A 20,220-nucleotide genomic window follows, 5' to 3' on the forward strand; every position below is an offset into this window, starting at 1 on the left:
ATAAAACTTAGATCACAAAGAATGTTAAAAAAAAGCAAAAAATGAAAAAATTCTACATTTTAACTTCTATCCCCCATTTGACTTTAAGTTGTCTTGATTTACATATTTTTATATTGCCAATCTCTTAACAGGTTACGTTGGTATTATGGTTTCTTGTAGATTTGCCTTTGGGGCTTCACACTGGAGTTATGAATAGATTGTACACCACTTTTGCAGTAGTAGAGTATTCTGTGTTTTTCCATGTACTTAATTATACCGGTAGGTTTTATACTTCGAAAAATTTTCTGTTTGCATGTTAATGGTTTTTTTTTTTCCTTTCAGATTGAAGGACTGTCTGTAGCATTTTTTGTAAGATGGGTCTGGTGGTGGTAAATTCTCTCAGCTTTTGATTGTTGAGGAAAAACCTTTCATATTTGAAGATAAATTTGATGAATACAGTATTCTTGGAGGGTAGTTTTTTCTTTCATTGCTTTGAAAATATTGTCCCACTACTTCCTGGCCTGTATGGTTTTCATTGAGAAGTCTGTCACCAGATTAATTGGAGCTTTGTTTATGTATTATTTGCTTTTTTTCCTCTTTCTGCTTTTAGGATGCTTTCTATCACTTTAGCTTTAGAAAGTTGAACTATTATAGGTCTTGTGGTAGTCTAATTTGGGTTGAATCTGTTTGGTGTTTTCTGACCTTCCTGTTCCTGGATATTTATCTCTTTCTCACATTTAGAAAGTTTTCTGTTATTGATTTTTTCTTTTTGAATAAGCTTTCTACCCCTCGTTCTTGCTCAACTGCCTCTTGAAAACTAATAATTCTTAGATTTGGTCTTTTGAGGTAATTTTCTACATTTTGTGAAAATTTTCATTGCTTTTCAATCTTTTTCTTTTTTTAACTTCCTGTGTCTTTTCCAAATAGCCTATCTTCGAGCTCACTGAATCTTTTCTCTGCTTGATTCTTTCTGGTGTTGAAACCCTCTAATTAATTTTTGAGTTTAGCAAATATATTTCTCTGTTCCAAGATTTCTGTTTGATTTTAAAAAATTATTTCAATCTCTGTTAAATATCCCTGATAAATTTTAAATTTGCTTTTCTGTGTGATCTTGAAAATCACAGAGTTTTCTCAGAACTGCTATTTTGAATTCTTGATCAGAGAGTTAACATATTGCCATTTTGTTGGGGTCAGTCCCTGGTTCCTTGGTTTGTTCCCTTGGGGAGGTTAAGGTTTCTTGTCTGCTGTTTCTTGTGGATATACATCTATGTTTTTGCATTAAACGATTATTTATTCCAGGCTTCTGTGTATGACCTGTTTTGATTTACATTGGACATGCTTGCTTAGAGATTCTTCATAATTTACCTGTTAATTGTCATTATATCACCCCAGCTAGGTCACTGCCTCCTTTTGGTCACTAGATGGCAGCTTAAGCCCAAGATTTCCTTGGTTCTAGGCAATCAGAGTACCTCCCTTCCCCAACGGAAGGATAGATATCCCAAAAGGGGTATCTTGAGTGCGGGAAGGCTGGCTAGGGGTTTGTGCCAGGGAAGCTGTCAGACAAACCTATAACATGGTGCTGTTGAACAGCCACTCTGATTTGGTGTCTCTTTTGGCTGAGTTACAGAGACGTTTCCAGGATTATGGATGGTATTACCATCTCTGTTCTTTGTCTCTGTCCTCAGAGATATTTCTTTCTTCAGGCACTCCTGATGATTCCTGTGGCTTGAGGCAGAGGCAGGCTTACCACCAAGAAACCCAAGGTGGTTAAGAAGGTGGTTGTCCACATCATCTCAATTTTTTTAGTGTAGATACCTTAAGTTGGGGAGAAATTTTCCATGTTCTTTCTGTTGAACAGATTTGGGTGAGCAGTTTCACGGATATGGAAGTCCAACTTTCTTACTGTCTGTTGAAAGTTTTTTCCCTTCTCTGTGGTCCCAGGAATGACCTGACCTTCATATTTGAGCTCTAGAATATTGATGATGTTAGAGCTGTGTATATGTTTCTGGTTTTCTATGTGTATGTGGTGGCAGCGGTGGGGAGGGTGAAGCCAGCTTGCTTCTATGCCACCATTTTGAAACTGGAAGTCCTCTCAGATTTTCCTTTGAACCAATTTTAATACCTTATTGATTTCCTCATTAATTAATATTAAATAAAATATTTGATGTTATTTCTTTTTTAAGAGAGTTATGGTCTAAATTTTTTGAAGAACCATACTTGAGTAGATTAGATTTTTAAAAAGAATGCTTAGTTAAGAGCCTTTGACTGACAATTGATAGTCAACACGGTGAGAGTGAACTTGGAGAACAAGCCTTAATCCCTTTAAATTTTTTCAAAACATTGCTTATGTATTTTATAAAAAGTGTGGCTTTATTACCAGAAGGAAGTTTTGAATGACAGCATAGAATGTATTTTTTCCCTGGATCAGTTTTGGAAAAAAGACTACAAACATTTATATTTTAAAAGCTTACTCCTAGTATTTCTGAGGTTGCCAAACCACATGCCCATCTTTGGCTTAGTGTAGAAACTTATAACAATTCTGCTCAAGCCACAGGTAAATGTGCTGACATCTCCCCCTCACTCCCTGCTTATCCACTGCACTGCTTTGAAGGAAATTTTTAAGCGTGTGTGTGTGTGTGTGTGTGTGTGTGATATGTGCATTATATATTTTGCTTTCTTGGCCTTTCTACTTTTGATTCATTTCATTCCCTGATTTTGATAGGTGAAATTATTCCTTGAACTGGTTGCAGCTCTTATCTTTGCAGCAGGGTTACAGCCAACAAATTATTTTATTGCCTTATTGCCTTCTTTATATTTATCATTTCATTCTTGTTATATCTTTATTATCTTGCTTATTAGACACTTTTTAAAAAAAATCGACACTAGTCTTCACTCTGCTGCAGTTCATACAGAACAAAGTACATTTTTCTAGCACAGCAGGTTGTTTCTTGCTCTCAGACCTTTGTACTTAAACTGGGAATAATTCTGCAAATACTTCTGAAATGAACTTCCTATGGAAAGCGTTTCCCTCTGTGCTCCCACTAGTTATATATATTTTCCTGTGGTGCTTATAACACTGTACTATAAATACATATTTCCTTGTATATTATATCCAATAGACTTTAATTTGAAGATAGTGACAATGCCTTGTCCCCTTCTGGAGCTTCCATACTAGTCTAAGGAAATTCATGTAGAAGTGCTTAATTACATACTATGGGAGAAAAAAAATAGATTAAGTTCAAGGGACTGAGATTTCTTTTTTTGAGGCAGGGTCTTGCTGTCCCCAGGCTGGAGTACAGTGGCATGATCATGGCTTCTTTACTGCAGCCTCTACCTCCCAGGCCCAAGCGATCCTCCCACCTCAGCCTCCTGAGTAGCTGGGACTATAGGCACATGCCACCATGCTTGGCTTAATTTTTGTATTTGTATTTTTATTTATTTTTTTTTTTTTTCTGAGACGGAGTCTCGCTCTGTCGCCCAGGCTGGAGTGCAGTGGCGCAATCTCGGCTCACTGCAAGCTCCGCCTCCCGGGTTCACGCCATTCTCCTGCCTCAGCCTCTCCGAGTAGCTGGGACTACAGGCGCCCGCCACCACGCCCGGCTAATTTTTTTGTATTTTTAGTAGAGACGGGGTTTCACCGTGGTCTCGATCTCCTGACCTCGTGATCCACCCGCCCTGGCCTCCCAAAGTGCTGGGATTACAAGCGTGAGCCACCGCGCCCGGCCGAGTTTATTTCTTTACCCTTGAACCTGGGATGGCCTTGTGTTTTGCCTTGAACAAAGCACGCATTGGAAATGATGCTCTGTTACTTCTGAGTCTAGGCTTCAGGAGGTTTTGCAGCTTCCGCTCTCACCCTCCTGGAATTCGGGGCTACCTCATTGAAGAGGGTTATATATCCTGAAATTGCTCTGTTGTGCAGCACTCAAGAATTTCTTGCACATGACCAAGTTAAGAAATAAAGGTAGGTGGTGAGTTAATATGTAGGCTTCGTTGCTTGGGGAAAATAAAAAGCCTAATTTGGCATAAGTAAAAGAGAAAGACTCACTATTTTTGAAGAAAGATTAACAAATTTTGTTGAAATGGCCTTGATTTTTCTGCCATGGTCATGAAAATAATAAACAATTTATAAGTTGATATATTTTCCTTATGTATTTAATATGAATGCAAAATGTGAAATTGCCAGTCAGGTTAAGCAGAAAAGATACTCATGGGGGATGGTGTGTATTAAATACGTCACTGAAGTGTGTGTTGTGTTAACTTTTAGCATTACAAACCCACTCTACCTATTAACAGTTGTGAATTAGGGGAGTGTATAATAGTGTCTAAGGTGATAAAAGTAGTAAGGGTTTTGGTTTTGTTTTTAAAATATCTTGGTCAATTTTTTTCCTACCTTTCCTACCTTTCCTTCGAAAGACACTATTGACCTTGGGGTAATTGTGAGGGGCTGCAGCAATGATGTAGGCAGCTTGTTGAAAAAGAGATTAGAGAAGTGGATGCACTTTTGTAGCAGATAATTGTATTAAGGGTCCCAGTTATTCACCCCTTCTTTTATCAGGGACTTTTGCCTTGTGACTTCGCAGTTCTCACCAAAGAAGCAGAATCGCTTTCCATTTCCCCATATTCTGAGTTTGGCCATACAATTTGCAGATGTGATTTATGCAGAGGCTTGAAAAAGTGCTTATACAATGCTGCTTCTGCTCTTGAACCTCAGCCTTTCCCACAGAAACATGTCAGGGCTTGCCTGCTGGAGGAACATGAGAGACACGTGGAGCAGAGTCAGGTGTTCTCACTGACAGACAGCTGACCTCAGATGTTTAAGAGCCTAAATGAGCTTGGAAGGCCCACCTAGCCTAACTGCTCATGCACATACTTGTGAACCAAATAAAGGCTGATTTGGGGGGTAGTTTATTAACAGCATTATTTCAGTAACAGGTAACTGATACAGGTATCATTCAAATTTGCTTCTTTTTAGGGGGAAGTGAGGATTCCGGACTGATAACTTTAAGGACACTTTCTTTTTCTTTGATTCAGATGGTTCAGCTGCTAAATTCCAGAGGCCTAATAATTTGACTAATTATAGGATAATAATTGCCAGCTTAATGGTGATGATCAATAAGGCATGTGTTTCAGGGCCACTAGTGCATGCTTCAGGTGCAGTAAAAACTATTAGGCCAAATGCGAAGAGTATTAATTACCAGAGAACATATACTTAGCCATATATTTTTTTAATGGAATGCAGTAAAACCTGATTACAATAAATCCTAGTTGACTTGGGAGAAAACTGTAAGTGACATTTTATAATGTCCCATTTGCACTGAGTCCTAAGTTAGGTCAACAAGATTTAAAAGCCTTTCACCATGCAAATACATTCTTAGTACATAAATTGTTCATAAGGAATTTTCCACATATTTTCTTTTCACTATATAATCACTTCTTTTTGCCTTCTCTAGAAATTTTTAGAAGGCAAAATTTATTTATTTCTATTTTTCTTATTAGTTTTTCAGCCCTACCACTTAAAACTTTGATATTTCTTTCCATTAAAAAAATACCAAACTGCTACACTCTAAAATTTTACCCTCTACTTTCAAAATTTAAAATATCTTTAAAAATTTATCATAAGCATAAGATTTGATGGTTGTGTAATATCTAGTTGGATGAATATTGTAACCATGTCCTTTTTTTCTACTTTTTTTGTGACTATTCAAAATACCACTGCCACAATATGTTCTTGTTTGTATTTCTGGTTATTTCCTTATTGGGGTTATCTAGAAGTGGCATTATGGGTTCAAATGTTACAAATATTTTTGAAGGTTTAAAAATTCTGAATATATATCTAGCTAACCTTTTAAAGAAAGATTGTGCTGCTTTCTGCACTGTATAAAATATCTTTCTCACAAAAATCTGTCAATATTTAGTATATTCTATAAAAATTACTCTTCACTGGTGGACATATAGTCTGAAATTCACAAAGATTAATAGAACTAAAAAATAACAAAAAAGAATGTAACTATTTTCAATTCCAAAAATAATGACTTCTCAGATTAAAGATTACTGAAGTGCTTGTGAGTCTGTGATGGAAATAGAAATCTAGCAACTAGGGTTTTCTTCCCCTGTGCTTCTCAAGTAGCCTAGAACGATGACTTATGATAGGATTAAAATTTCTACCTAACTGAGGTCATGTTTTGGGGCTTTTATTTTTGGTACTCCAGTTATGTTCTAGGTATATAAAGAAATAGGAATGGCTGACAGGTGCCACAGGGAAAGTAGCAATTGGCCCCAAGGGTATGTCTCTCAGCCTTTTCAGTGCAGGTGGGCATATGCTTATGGATAAAAAGATTATATTATAATGCTTGAAAAGGGAAGACCTTGAGATCTACTGGGAATAGCAGAAGAGTCAGGATTTTACAGACCTGGTTAGAATCCTGTCTTTGTCACTTATAAGTTCTGTCATCTTGGGCAAGGCACTTAACCATTCTTAGCCTTAGTTTCCTGATTTTCTAAAACAGCTAAAATCACAACATGGTAGAATTGTTATGAGAAATAAGCAGTATAATGTAAGTAAGTGATAATATAGTATAAATGCACCTAATATTAATGACAATTATTAAAAAATGGGTTGGGTGTTATAGCAGAGGCTTAATGATGGGAGTCTGTGACTTTTGAAGCATCAGCAAGTAGAATAATGATAGAAATTTGGGAGGACCAGCAAGATGTTGTGGACTAAGTGATAAAATTTTAGGCCTATAATGGGCACTAGCACTAGGGCATTTTACCATTGACCTGCAGGATAACTCACTGTTTTAGTCAGGGTTCTTCAGAGGGCCAGAACTGATAGAATGTGTATAAACACACACACACACACACACACACACACATGTGTACACACACACACGAGAAAAAGAGAGAGAGAGAGAGAAGAAGGGATTTATTTGGAGAATGGATTCAAGCCACTATGAAAGCTGAGAAGTACTACAATAGGCTGTCTACAAGTTGGAGAACCAGGGAGGCCAGTAGTGTAGCTCAGTCCCAGTCTGAAGGCTGTAGAACCAAGGAAGCCAATGGTATGCTTTCAGTTTGTATGAATTCAAAGGCTCAAGAACCCAGGGAGGCTACTGGTGTAAGTCCTGGAGTCCAAACTCCGGAGATTCTGGAGAGCTGATGTTCAAAGCTGGGAAAGAAAGAGTTCTCCAGCTCCAGAAAATAGCAAGAATTTGCCCTTCGTCTATCTTTTTGTTCAATTCAGGCCCTAAGCTGATTGGATGATGACTGCCCACATTGAGGGGACATCTTTTCCACTCAGTTCACACACCCAAATGCCAATCTTCTCTGGAAACACCCTTACACACACATCCGGGGAAGCTCAATCATTCTAATAAAATGCCAAGCCACCTGAGATTCCCTTTCAGCAGAAGGGGGATGAGATTAGTGCTTATTGAAGCAATGAGAATAACTAATGCTTTACCAGCTATCTAGATATCCTCTAATCTAGTCAAGTTGATACCCCAAAATGAACCATCACACTCACTTTGCTAATGGTAGTGCCTGAGGATGCAGTGACCAGGTGTGAATACTTATGCTGCCTCAATTTGCTGCATCTTGAACTTCATCTTCTAGTGAAATGAGTAATTGTCAGAAGCCATGTACCTGGGTCTATACCTACAGAATCTTAGGCATTTATTGGAATTGCCCTGAGAGCATCTGGGAAAAAGGATATATCTTGGTCTGTCAAGTTGATATAGAATTTGGGGTTGGAGTATGGGTATAAGCAAGCCTTGACTTCAGAGAGAATCTGCCTCCATATTTAGGAGATTAGACAATAGTACATGTGATCTTTACCTCAAACCAATTGTGATTAAAAGGCTATAATGAAAATCTTTGTGCTTAACAATTATCTACATGTTGATAGAGAGATGGGTTTTATGGGGACTCAAATGGTTTAAATTTCCTAATGCCAATATGTGAATTCTAGACTCACCATCCTATATTCTTAAGAAAGGCAATGTAAGCACATTTATTGACATACAATGTCACACTTGACTAATTTGGACCATTATTGGAATTGTCGGTAATTCCTGTAGCTAAATTTGTTGTGTAGTAATATACTTTGATTATAGAGTTAGGAGCATTGATTGTGTCAGTTATGCCACAGGCAAATCATTTCAGCTTAGTATAGAAAGGCAGAGTTTGAGATTGTGTAAAATTCTTTTAATAAGACCCCCTACTAAAACTAGCCCAGCTTAAATGGACCATCATGATTAGGAAAGGGACTTTGGAGTCCCCAAAGAGGAATCTTTTACTAATGAGGATTAATATGAGAATTACCAAACTTATTTAGGGTCAGAAAGAGCTGAGAGGAAAAGATTTTAAATATTTGAATTGGATTGGATGACTGAATCAAAAATTTAAGTTGTTCTTTGTGATAAATGTCATTATCCCAAACTGAAGAATTAGCAAAGGATTACAAAGAAGTAAATGAGGCAGTTCTCATTAAAGTAGAGTTTCTTTGGACTGAGGAAAGGAAGAAAATGCACTGTTTATTATTATTTATTGGTAAAATATTAGCTGAACGGAAGAAGCCACATGAACTTAATTTGTTTTGTTTTTCTTTTTTTTTCTCTTCTATGTCATATAGAATTTTCATTTCACAAGGAAATGTTCATAGAGCTTTATTAACAATGATATAGGAACAAATAGAACTATACACTTCTATAGCTGAAGGGATTTTCACTTGACTTTCTACTCTGTAACATTCCCCCAAATAGTAAATTGGCTTCTGTGCTAGAATAACTCCAGTCATGGGGAAATTCAGGATCTCAAGAATCAGCCCATATATTGCTGATAGCATCAAATTTTAGAGATATGTTCCTTATATAACAATAAAAATTATTGCTGCATCCACCTGGGGTTTGCTCTGGATAGGAGGAAAAACAATCTTCTTTTTTTTTTTTTTTTTTTTTGATGCAGTCTTACTCTACCACCCAGGCTGGAGTGCAGCGGCATGATCTAGGTTCACTGCAACCTCTGTCTCCCAGGTTCAAGCAATTCTCCTGCCTCAGCCTCCCAAGTAGAGTATCTGGGATTACAGGTGCATGCCACCACACCCGGTTAATGTTTGTATTTTTAGTAGGGATGGGGTTTTGCCATGTCTGCCAGGCTGGTCTTGAACTCCTGACCTCAGGTGATCCACCCACCTCAGCCTCCTAAACTGCTGGGATTACAGGCATGAGTCACCACATCTGGCCGATAATTAATCTTCTATTGCATACTTTTCTTGCTTTCCAAGCAGTGATGGAGGTTGAACACAGTGACCTTGACTTTGTCTTTTTGGTGTTGCTAATAACAGAATACCTGAAACTGGGTAATTTATAAAGAAAAGAGTTTGATTTAGGTCACTGTTCTGCAGGCTGCGAAGTTCAAGGATGTGGCCTTGGTTTCTGGTGAGGGCTTTCATGCTGCATCAAAACATGGTGGTGGTCAGAAGGGAAGTAGACACATGTGAAGAGGCAAAACCCGTGGGTCCTGGCTTTACTACAACCCACTCTCACAGGAATTAATCCATTCTCATGAGAACTCATTCACTCTCACCAGAGTGACAACTCATTATCGTGAGAATGGTATGAAGCCATTTATGAGGGATCCACTCCCATAATCCAAACACCTTCCCCTAGGCCCCACCTTCCAACACCTCCATTTTGGGGATCAAATTTCAATATGAGTTTTGGTGAAAAAAAGAAAAAGACCATATTCAGACTATAGCAAGCCCCTTTTAAAATTTGATTGGAGATTTGTGAAGTCTTTAGATAGTTCTTTGAATAAAGATGGAACCCTGAAGAGAAGGCTTTCTTCTTTAGGAAAATAAATTTCAGCCGGGCGTGGTGGCTCACGCTTGTAATCCCAGCACTTTGGGAGGCCGAGGCGGGTGGATCACGAGGTCAGGAGATCGAGACCACAGTGAAACCCCGTCTCTACTAAAAATACAAAAAATTAGCCGGGCGTGGTGGCGGGCGCCTGTAGTCCCAGCTACTTGGAGAGGCTGAGGCAGGAGAATGGCGTGAACCTGGGAGGCGGAACTTGCAGTGAGCCGAGATTGTGCCATTGCACTCCAGCCTGGGTGACAGAGTGAGACTCCATCTCCAAAAAAAAAAAAAAAAAAAAAAGGAAAATAAATTTCAAAAAGTTATAAAAAGTGGATCCAGGATATTATATGAAATGAGGAGGAAATGAATAAAAGAAATAAAGTTAGACAAAGGAGTAGAAAGTTGGCTTTGATTTGATGGTAGTCCAAAAGCTAGAAATTGGAGTTGTGGAACTCAGGACAGAAACAAGGAAACAGTGTCCAAAAACATCATGATGGGCAGATTGACTCCAAGAATATTGCTTTTTTGATGTTTGATTATATCTTTCAGTTTTGTGCTGTAAGGCTGCTCTATGAACCAAAGTTTTTAGCTAAAGTCCGTTACAAAGTAACATTGCAGAATGGTACTTTGTGAAATAAAAAAAAAAAAGAAGTGACTTGGGGTGGAAAATCTAGGACAGTTATAGGAAGAGGGTGAGGCAACCAGACATACTAAAAATGAATGACAAAAAGCCTGGAGCAGAACCAACAGGTGAGAGTTGAGAAAATGGATTGTGGAATGTCAGCAACTTTCTCCTACCTCTAGGGAGTTGTGGAGGTATGGGGAAAGAAGGAAGGTTATTTTGTTTGGATAGTGAAGAAAAAGATGATCATAAAAAACTGAGGGACTTGGGGTCATTTGGGTAACAGTAGCTTATGATTGTTAACACTAATTGTTTTTTAATTTTTGGAAGCCTCCTAGAAGAAGTTCAATCCTGTGTATACAAGACATTTCTTAAATATTTAAGAGGAGCTCTGTCTTCTCCAGGTCAGACAGACTATTCAAGGATTCCACAAATACCTTGAGTCTAAATTCTCTGTCACCATTTTATCTTAGTTCTCTGGGTATGTATCGGTTTCTCAATATCTCTCTTAAAACGCTGTACCTGGAATGGAACTTAGTATTTCAGGCATAATATGGCAGGACTTTAGAATTCTGACATCTATTTAATCAATGAGAAGAAGACACATAACCTCCCGTTTTCTGAACCCTATTCTTCTAGCCATGCTTAACTGAAATAAAATCAATTATTTTTTGAATTCCTTATCATATTCCTATTCAATTTAAGTTTACGAAACACATCATTTTTTGATGAAAGTTTTTTAAAATTTATATCTCTCTTACTCTATAGTTGTAGAATTCGTTTTTAAAACTAAATTTTATTATGCATACTACATAGTCTTTGATCTTTCTTAAATTCACTTTGGATCCTAATTTATGTCTTGTAAAGATGTAATAAAGTTGCAAGTTATATCTACTTTCTTGTCAGTGTTGAAGGTACTGAAAAGAACAAGGCAGATGGCAAAACATTATGGTACACTATTCTTTAGACACAGTTGTTGAACCACTACACACCCATATAACCATACAACAGCTAGCCCTTATGTCTTTCTCATACAGAGATTTGAAAGAAGAAATCAGCCTCTATAATTAACACAACCTCAAGTCACATATTTAAAAATTTTAAATTGCAACTAACAAAGAGATTGCATATTTCACTGTAACATTGTAAAGGAAACATTGTAACCCATATAAAGATTTTCAATATTTTACAAATACTGTGACCACTTTCAGATTTACCTTATTGGTATTCTTTTTAAATAGCTTTTTTGACGTTAGCTGACATAGGACTTAGGGTTTATTTTCGTCTGTCCTCTGAGGAAGAAGGGCTCTCACTTTCCTACCTGAGTATGATGGAGTTTTTTTCTCTCTTACCTAAGTGTCATGAGATCCTTTCTAACCATCTGTCCTTAAGGCAACTTTTGAACTATGTCTTAGATTGTTCCCTTATATTAAAGAGAGTCTGTGGTTTTGATGTGTTAAGAACTAAGATATGGTATTTGTTCACCTTCTGTCTTGTAGTTCTGTCTTTATCTCTTCTTTCATGTAAGCCTTCAGTAAATGACAAAGTCTTATTTTTTAAAAAATATTGTCTTTAATGCCTTCCCCCAACAATTCTAGACAAAGGGACCATTTTGACTTGCTTAATGTAAACTTAATTTACACATTATAATGATAGGTATTATATAAATAATGTATAAACATAGTCTTGTTCTAGCAGGTTAATATAAATGTTATATAAACAGTTTTATTCTTTCAGGGCATCGGCTCTATTTACAAAACTATTTTCCTGTACTAGTCAATGTTCTTATTTAATAGTCAAATTCCCTCTGGATAATTTAAATGGAAGGGGATTTATTACAGAGTGTTAGTTGACTGATAGAATTTCTGTGTGTGCATTGAACCAAGGTTGTGTTACACAGAGAGGAGTGATGCAAGTTGAAGAAATGCCCAAACACATCATGATGCTGTTTCCAAAAAATGACGAAATCTTGCTGCCGCCTTTGGCTGTTTGACAGCTGTTCACCAAATCCTCCTACAGAGGTGCTTTTGAAACACCTAAGGCCTCCCTGGCTGTGTTTGTCAGATCTGTGTAGTCCTTGCTTCACAATATTGCCTGTACCATCAAAGTTTCATGAAGTGAGTCTTTTGGTGGAATGTAGTCAAATGTACAATCTAGCTGCAGGAAACCTGGGAAATGGAGACTTAACTTTCCAACCTCTAACGAACAGAAAGGCATATTGTAAGGCTGCCAGAAGGATGCTGAGTGAACAATCTGTCATGTCAGCTGTAGTTACCCCTTGGGCCACCTAACATGCATAGGTACTCTTCTTCCCAGAATGATGGGAACCAACAGCATGGGACACACACACACACAAACCTATTTTTTTCAGATAGAAGAAAGTGACGTTCTCCCAAAAGGAGAGGCTCAAAATCTCGTGGGTCATTACGTCCATTTCTGCTTGGTGTTGCTCAAAACTTCTCTACTTCAGTTACTGCTCTGTATTGATATACTTAATGTATGCTGAATTTACAAAGTTTACCATCACTAGCTCATCCAACTTAAAATAGTAAGGGAAATGGAAAGGAGGAAACCAAAAAAAAAAAAAAAAAGATTTTTTTAATGAATAAAGGAGGTGGAACTCCTTTCCTACCCTAACTTTATCCATTTTAAAATTTCTTTGTCCTCAGCTGAGGAAGGAGAATTACTTGAACCCGGGAGGAGGAGGTTGCAGTGAGCCAAGATCGCGCCACTGCACTCTAGTCTGGGTGACAGAGCGAGACTCCATCTCAGAAAAAAAAAAAAAAAAAAAAATTTGTTTGTCCTTAGCCAGTCCCTCTTGGGATGAAAGTGTCTCCTGATACTGGGTTTCTGTCGTTTTCCTAACTTTTGTTGCTGGATAAAGTGGTACTAGGAGGAACCATAGAGGAGCCCGTTGGTTCCGGATTTACTCCTCCCTGCCCCGATTGCACAGTAGCACCCTTATTTCCTCTTGATAATCAGCATTAATTAATTGAAGCCAGTATAGTAAATTGCAGCCTATTGGTTCAAGGGCATAAAGAAAGAAGATTGGTCAAATTGCAGTCTCAACGTAGAGTTCTAAAGACCTAATACATCCCATATACATGGATAGCTGAAATTTTCAACAAGTGGAATAAAACATTTGTCAAATTCTCTGAATTTACCTGAATAAATTTCTGGCAGGTAACCAAGAGTGAATCTATATCACTGAGTAACACCTGACCATATTCATGTGTGTAAAGTCTCTGCTAATTGTGTTCTAATTTACTCTGCTTCTGGCTAGAAAGTTTATGGTAAAGTTTGTTTTTCCTTTACGTTTCCAAAGTGTTCTCCATCATGCTTCTTTCCTCAAGTCAGTGAAACTCCATGTACATTTTGCTCTAGCAAGTCATAGTGTTTGGCAAATGATAGTGTTTGGCAAATGATAGGTGATTCATACATACAGAACATTGGTTTTTCGCAGTGACTTCAAATTAGATTCATCTGGAGAGACGTAAACACACCCCCCCATCCCCAAAATAAAACAAAATAAAACTCACACCTGGGCTCTACTCAAGAGCAATTAAATCAGAGGATCTTTGGATGGTGTCCAGGCATTAATACTTTTTAAAAGCAACTTAGGGCCGGGCACGGTGGCTCATGCCTGTAATCCCTGCACTTTGGGAGGCCGAGGCGGGTGAATCACGAGGTCAGGAGATCGAGACCACGGTGAAACCCCATCTCTACTAAAAATACAAAAAATTAGCTGGGAGTGGTGGCGGGCGCCTGTAGTCCCAGCTACTCGGAGAGGCTGAGGCAGGAGAATGGCGTGAACCCGGGAGGCGGAGCTTGCAGTGAGCCGAGATTGCACCACTGCACTCCAGCCTGGGCGACACAGTGGAAGACTCTGTCTCCAAAAAAAAAAAAAAAAAAGGCAACTTAGGTCATTCTAATATGCAGACAGATTTGAGATATGCTATATATTATGATAAGGCCTAGAGAGAGCCCTAAAAGTCTCCTGTTCTCTACCTTTATCTTTTATTACTTTTATTGACTTTTTTTTTTTTTTTTACTATTTTATCTCTTGTGGGTAGAAAGCAGCCCTGCCAATTAATAATAAAACATTTTAAATGCACACACACTTTAACCGTTATATTTACAATTCTCTATTTAGTGGAGATAATTTTTAAAATAGAGGTACAAAGAAAAATAGTTGTCACTCACAGATCCCTCACTCATAAATCTCCCACTGCAGGTATTTGGACTTATCTCCTTGTATGTCAACACATAGGCAAATAATAGGGATCATAATACATACTTAATTTTTATCCTGCCTTTTGCCCTTAAAGTTTATTCTAAGAAGTTTTTCAAGTTAGTAAATGCTCTTTAAAAAGAATTTTAAATGCCTCATAATATTCTATTGAATGGCTGAACCAAAATATATTTATCTTGAAATACTTCTTGTTATGGAAAATGATAGTTTGGATACTTGCCGCCACCCGAATCTCATGTTGAAGTGTAATCTCCAGTGTTGGAGGTGGGCCAGGTGGGAAGTGATTGGATATGGGGATGGATCCCTCATGAATGGTTTAGCACTATCCCCTTGGGGCTGCCTTTGTGATAGCTAGTGAATTCTTGTGAGATCTGGTTGTTTAAAAGCGTGTGGAAAGGGTGGGAAGAGGGCGAGTGATGAAACACTACAAATTGGGTTCAATGTATACTGCATGGGTGATGGGTTCACCAAAATCTCCCAAATCACAGCTAAAGAACTTACTCGTGTAACCAAATACCATCTGTTCCCCAAAAACCTATGGAAATAAAAATTTTTAAAAATGTTCCAAGATTAAAAAAAAAATTATGTGGCACCTTGCTTGCTTTCTCTGTCTCTGGCTCCTGCTTTCACTTTGTGATGTGCCTGCTCCCCCGTTGCCTTTCACCATGATTGGAAGCTTCCTGAGGCCTCTCCAGAAGCAGATGCCAGTATGTTTTTTAAATAGTGTGCAGCACAGTGAGCCAATTAAACTTCTTTTCTTTATAAATTACTCAGTCTCAGGTATTTCTTTATAGCAATGCAAGAATGGCCTAAACACAGAAAATTTCGAAGTAGAGAAAATAGTGGAATTGAACCACCATGTACCCATGACAGGGCTCAATCTTTACCATCCTGATTTAATACCTTAATTATGGTTTAGGTCCTCCCTATATGCACTGGGGAGTGGTTACAAGGCTGCTAGTCTTGAGTGATCTCTTTGATTTGTGCTTACAACCCTTTCCTGTCAAGTGTCACCCAGGAAGTTCATGTGTTTTATCACAGGCCAGATTTATTCCATTATATGGATATACCACAGTTTGTTTATCCATTCACCTGTTGATAGACTGGTGGTTTCCGGTTTTTAGATATTATAAATAAAGCTCTTACAACACTCATGTACAAATCTTCGCCTGGTCATATGCTTTAATTTCTCTTGGGTGAGAAATTAAAAGTAAAATGAAAATGAAAATGAAATGCCTAGTTCAAATGCTAAGTGTATGTGTAACTTTTTAAAGAACTACCAAACTGCTTTCCAAAATGGTTGTACCATTTTATAATGCCCCGAGTAGTGTATGAGAGTTTCAGTCACTTCATATCCTTACCAACACTGGGTGTGGTCAATCTTTTTAATTTTAACCACTAAAAAGTGAGAGAGTAGTGGTATATTATAGTGGTTTATTATAGTGGAGAGAGTAGTGGTATATTATAGTGGTTTCGACTTGCATTTCCCTAATAACTAATGAGGTTGAGCTTCATTTTATGTGCTTATTTGCTGTCTATCTATAACAATCAGTTTGGGCTGCTATAACAAAGCATTATAGGCTGGGCAGTTTATGTGCAACAGAATTGATTTGCCACACTTCTGGAGGCTGGAATTTCAAGAATGGAGTGCCAGCATAGTTGAGCTCTTGGTGAGTGCACTCTTCCTGGTTTACAGACAACCATCTTTTTGTTGTATCCTAACATGGAAGAAAAAGGAGTGTTGGTGTTTCCTGGGGTCTCTTTTATAAGGGTACAAATTCCATTCATGAAGTTTCCATGCTTGTGACATAATTGTCTTCCAAAAGTTCTACCTCCCAATACCATGCTATTGGTGGTTAAGATTTCAAAATATAAATTTGGGAGAAACAGAAACATTCGTTCCATGACGCCAGCTATATATTAGCTTTGTTGAAGTGCTTCTTCAAATTTTTTGCTCATTTTTTCTATTTTTTCCTCATTGTTAAATTTTGAAAGGTAAAAAAGTATATATATTTTAGATTCAAATTTTTCATCATATATATTTTGCAAATATTGTCACATAGTCTGTGGCTTGTTTTATTTTAATAGTATATTTTGAAGAGCAGAAGATTCAAATTTTGATGAAGTCCTGATGGATTTTGATAATACTGAATAATTTCTATAAGACTTGATTTAGAGTTTGTTATGAATCAGCTCTAAAAGCTATGGTAATTAATTGATAATGTTACATTTTTCTTTGTGAGAAAACTGGAATTTTGGTAGTGTTGAATTTTTTCCTTGAAAAAATGTCTTAGCCAAAAAAATTAAAATCACACTTTCTTATTTGATTAGATGTCGAAAAGGAGGTAATACTCTAATTTCCTGGAATTCTTCTTCCATCCTAAAATGAGAAAACACAATCCCATTCATTGTATTTTTCCTTTTTCTTGAGTATGAACTAATGGTGTGTCCTTGCTTTGTTTCTAACAGGATACTTGCCCCATGGTCTTGACAGCCTATGGAGTCATGAATAAGAATATTTTGAATCTGTTCTTTCAACGTTGTTTTAAGTGGGGAAATTGATACTTCTCCATGATTACCTGTTCTGTTCATTAGCATAGCTTGGCCAATGTTCCCCTGTTATAGTCAGGATTATATTCAGGATGATATTCTCTATTATGTCCTCTGGCCCCTATATGTAATGGTACTAAAGATGGTGATGCTAATAATGAAGAGAGATGAAGACTTGTAGCATAAAGACCTATTTCTTTAATTTAAACTTTTTTGGAAGTGCATATTTATGAATAATTCCCAAGGACATTTTTTTAGAGGAAGAAGGGATTTTTCCTTATTCCTAATTCACCAGCCAGATTAATTGATTCCCTTGTTTCTAATAGATATCTGATGTTTTTACCTTCAAAGCAGTCTTGTTTCTCCTAACAGTAGTTTTATTTCTCTTTTGGGAACCTACTGCCTCTTTTTAATTCTTAGTTCATATGTTTTAGGTGGCTATGACTTCTTCTCCTGGTTTTAGGTGAGAACATATCGCCCAACGTGTGGCTTGTCATAGCATTGCATCCCCTTGGCCACAATGCTTGGTTCAAGGATGGGCATCTTATTACTGTGACCATTGGACGCTGTTTCAATGAAATTCACTAAAAGCATCTAAAAGAGGTCCCTAGAGCATGCTAAATGGATAGACTACAGGTCTGGAGTTACTGGGGGCCATTTTGCTACTGCATGGGAAGGGTGTTCCTGAGAACGAAACCAATACGGTAGAGCTAAGAGGTGATAAGGGACAGTGTATTCTGATAACACATTTTGAGACTGGACATTGCCATTCTATTAAACAAGTTTTAATTTTTAAATTCAATAAATTCTCTTTTTTACTTAAACTGATTTTAGTGGATTTTTTTTGTCACTTTGAAATAAATAATTCCAACAGAAACAATGTTCAAGTAAAATTAAACCCATTGTATTTTTTTATTGTTTTATTTGTTTATTTATTTTTTATTATTATTATACTTTAAGTTTTAGGGTACATGTGCACAATGTGCAGGTTTGTTACATATGTATCCATGTGCCATGTTGGTGTGTTGCACCCATTAACTCGTCATTTAGCATTAGGTATATCTCCTAATGCTGTCCCTCCCCCCTCCTCCCACCCCCAAAAGTCCCCAGAGTGTGATGTTCCCCTTCCTGTGTCTATGTGTTCTCATTGTTCAATTCCCACCTATGAGTGAGAATGTGCGGTGTTTGGTTTTTTGTCCTTGCGATAGTTTACTGAGAATGATGGTTTCCAGTTTCATCCATATCCCTACAAAGGACATGAACTCATCATTTTTTATGGCTGCATAGTATTCCATGGTGTATATGTGCCACATTTTCTTAATCCAGTTTATCCTTGTTGGACATTTGGGTTGGTTCCAAGTCTTTGCTATTGTGAATAGTGCCGCAATAAACATACGTGTGCATGTGTCTTTATAGCAGCATGATTTATAGTCCTTTGGGTATATACCCAGTAATCGGATGGCTGGGTCAAATGGTATTTCTAGTTCTAGATCCCTGAGGAATCGCCACACTGACTTCCACAATGGTTGAACTAGTTTACAGTCCCACCAACAGTGTAAAAGTGTTCCTATTTCTCCACATCCTCTCCAGCACCTGTTGTTTCCTGACTTTTTAATGATCGCCATTCTAACTGGTGTGAGATGATATCTCATTGTGGTTTTGATGTGCATTTCTCTGATGGCCAGTGAAGATGAGCATTTTTTCATGTGTTTTTTGGCTGCATAAATGTCTTCTTTTGAGAAATGTCTGTTCATGTCCTTTGCCCACTTTTTGATGGGATTGTTTGTTTTTTTCTTGTAAATTTGTTTGAGTTCTTTGTAGATTCTGGATATTAGCCCTTTGTCAGATGAGTAGGTTGTGAAAATTTTCTCCCATTTTGTAGGTTGCCTGTTCACTCTGATGGTAGTTTCTTTTACTGTGCAGAAGCTCTTTAGTTTAATTAGATCCCATTTGTCAATTTTGGCTTTTGTTGTCATTGCTTTTGGTGTTTTAGACATGAAGTCCTTGCCCACGCCTATGTCCTGAATGGTATTGCCTAGGTTTCCTTCTAGGGTTTTTATGGTTGTAGGTCTAACATGTAAGTCTTTAATCCATCTTGAATTAATTTTTGTATAAGGTGTAAGGAAGGGATCCAGTTGCAGCTTTCTACATATGGCTAGCCAGTTTTCCCAGCACCATTTATTAAACAGGGAATCCTTTCCCATTGCTTATTTTTGTCAGGTTTGTCAAAGATCAGATAGTTGTAGATATGTGGCATTATTTCTGAGGGCTCTGTTCTGTTCTATTGATCTATGTCTCTGTTTTGGTACCAGTACCATGCTGTTTTGGTTACTGTAGCCTTGTAGTATAGTTTGAAGTCAGGTAGCGTGATGCCTCCAGCTTTGTTCTTTTGGCTTAGGATTGACTTGGCAGTGCGGGCTCTTTTTTGGTTCCATATGAACTTTAAAGTAGTTTTTTCCAATTCTGTGAAGAAAGTCATTGGTAGCTTGATGGGGATGGCATTGAATCTATAAATTACCTTGGGCAGTATGGCCATTTTCACGATTTTGATTCTTCCAACCCATGAGCATGGAATGTTCTTCCATTTGTTTGTATCCTCTTTTATTTCATTGAGCAGTGGTTTGTAATTCTCCTTGAAGAGGTCCTTCACGTCCCTGTAAGTTGGATTCCTAGGTATTTTGTTCTCTTTGAAGCAGTTGTGAATGGGTGTTCACTCATGATTTGGCTCTCTGTCTGTTATTGGTGAACAAGAATGCTTGTGATTTTTGTACATTGATATTGTATCCTGAGACTTTGCTGAAGTTGCTTATCAGCTTGAGGAGATTTTGGGCTGAGACAATGGGGTTTTCTAGATATACAATCATGTTATCTGCCAACAGGGACAGTTTGACTTCCTCTTTTCCTAATTGAATACCCTTTATTTCCTTCTCCTGCCTGATTGCCCTGGCCAGAACTTCCAA

This window comes from Symphalangus syndactylus, chromosome 12, assembly GCF_028878055.3.
Source record: "Symphalangus syndactylus isolate Jambi chromosome 12, NHGRI_mSymSyn1-v2.1_pri, whole genome shotgun sequence".
In the NCBI taxonomy this organism is placed as follows: Eukaryota; Metazoa; Chordata; class Mammalia; order Primates; family Hylobatidae; genus Symphalangus; species Symphalangus syndactylus.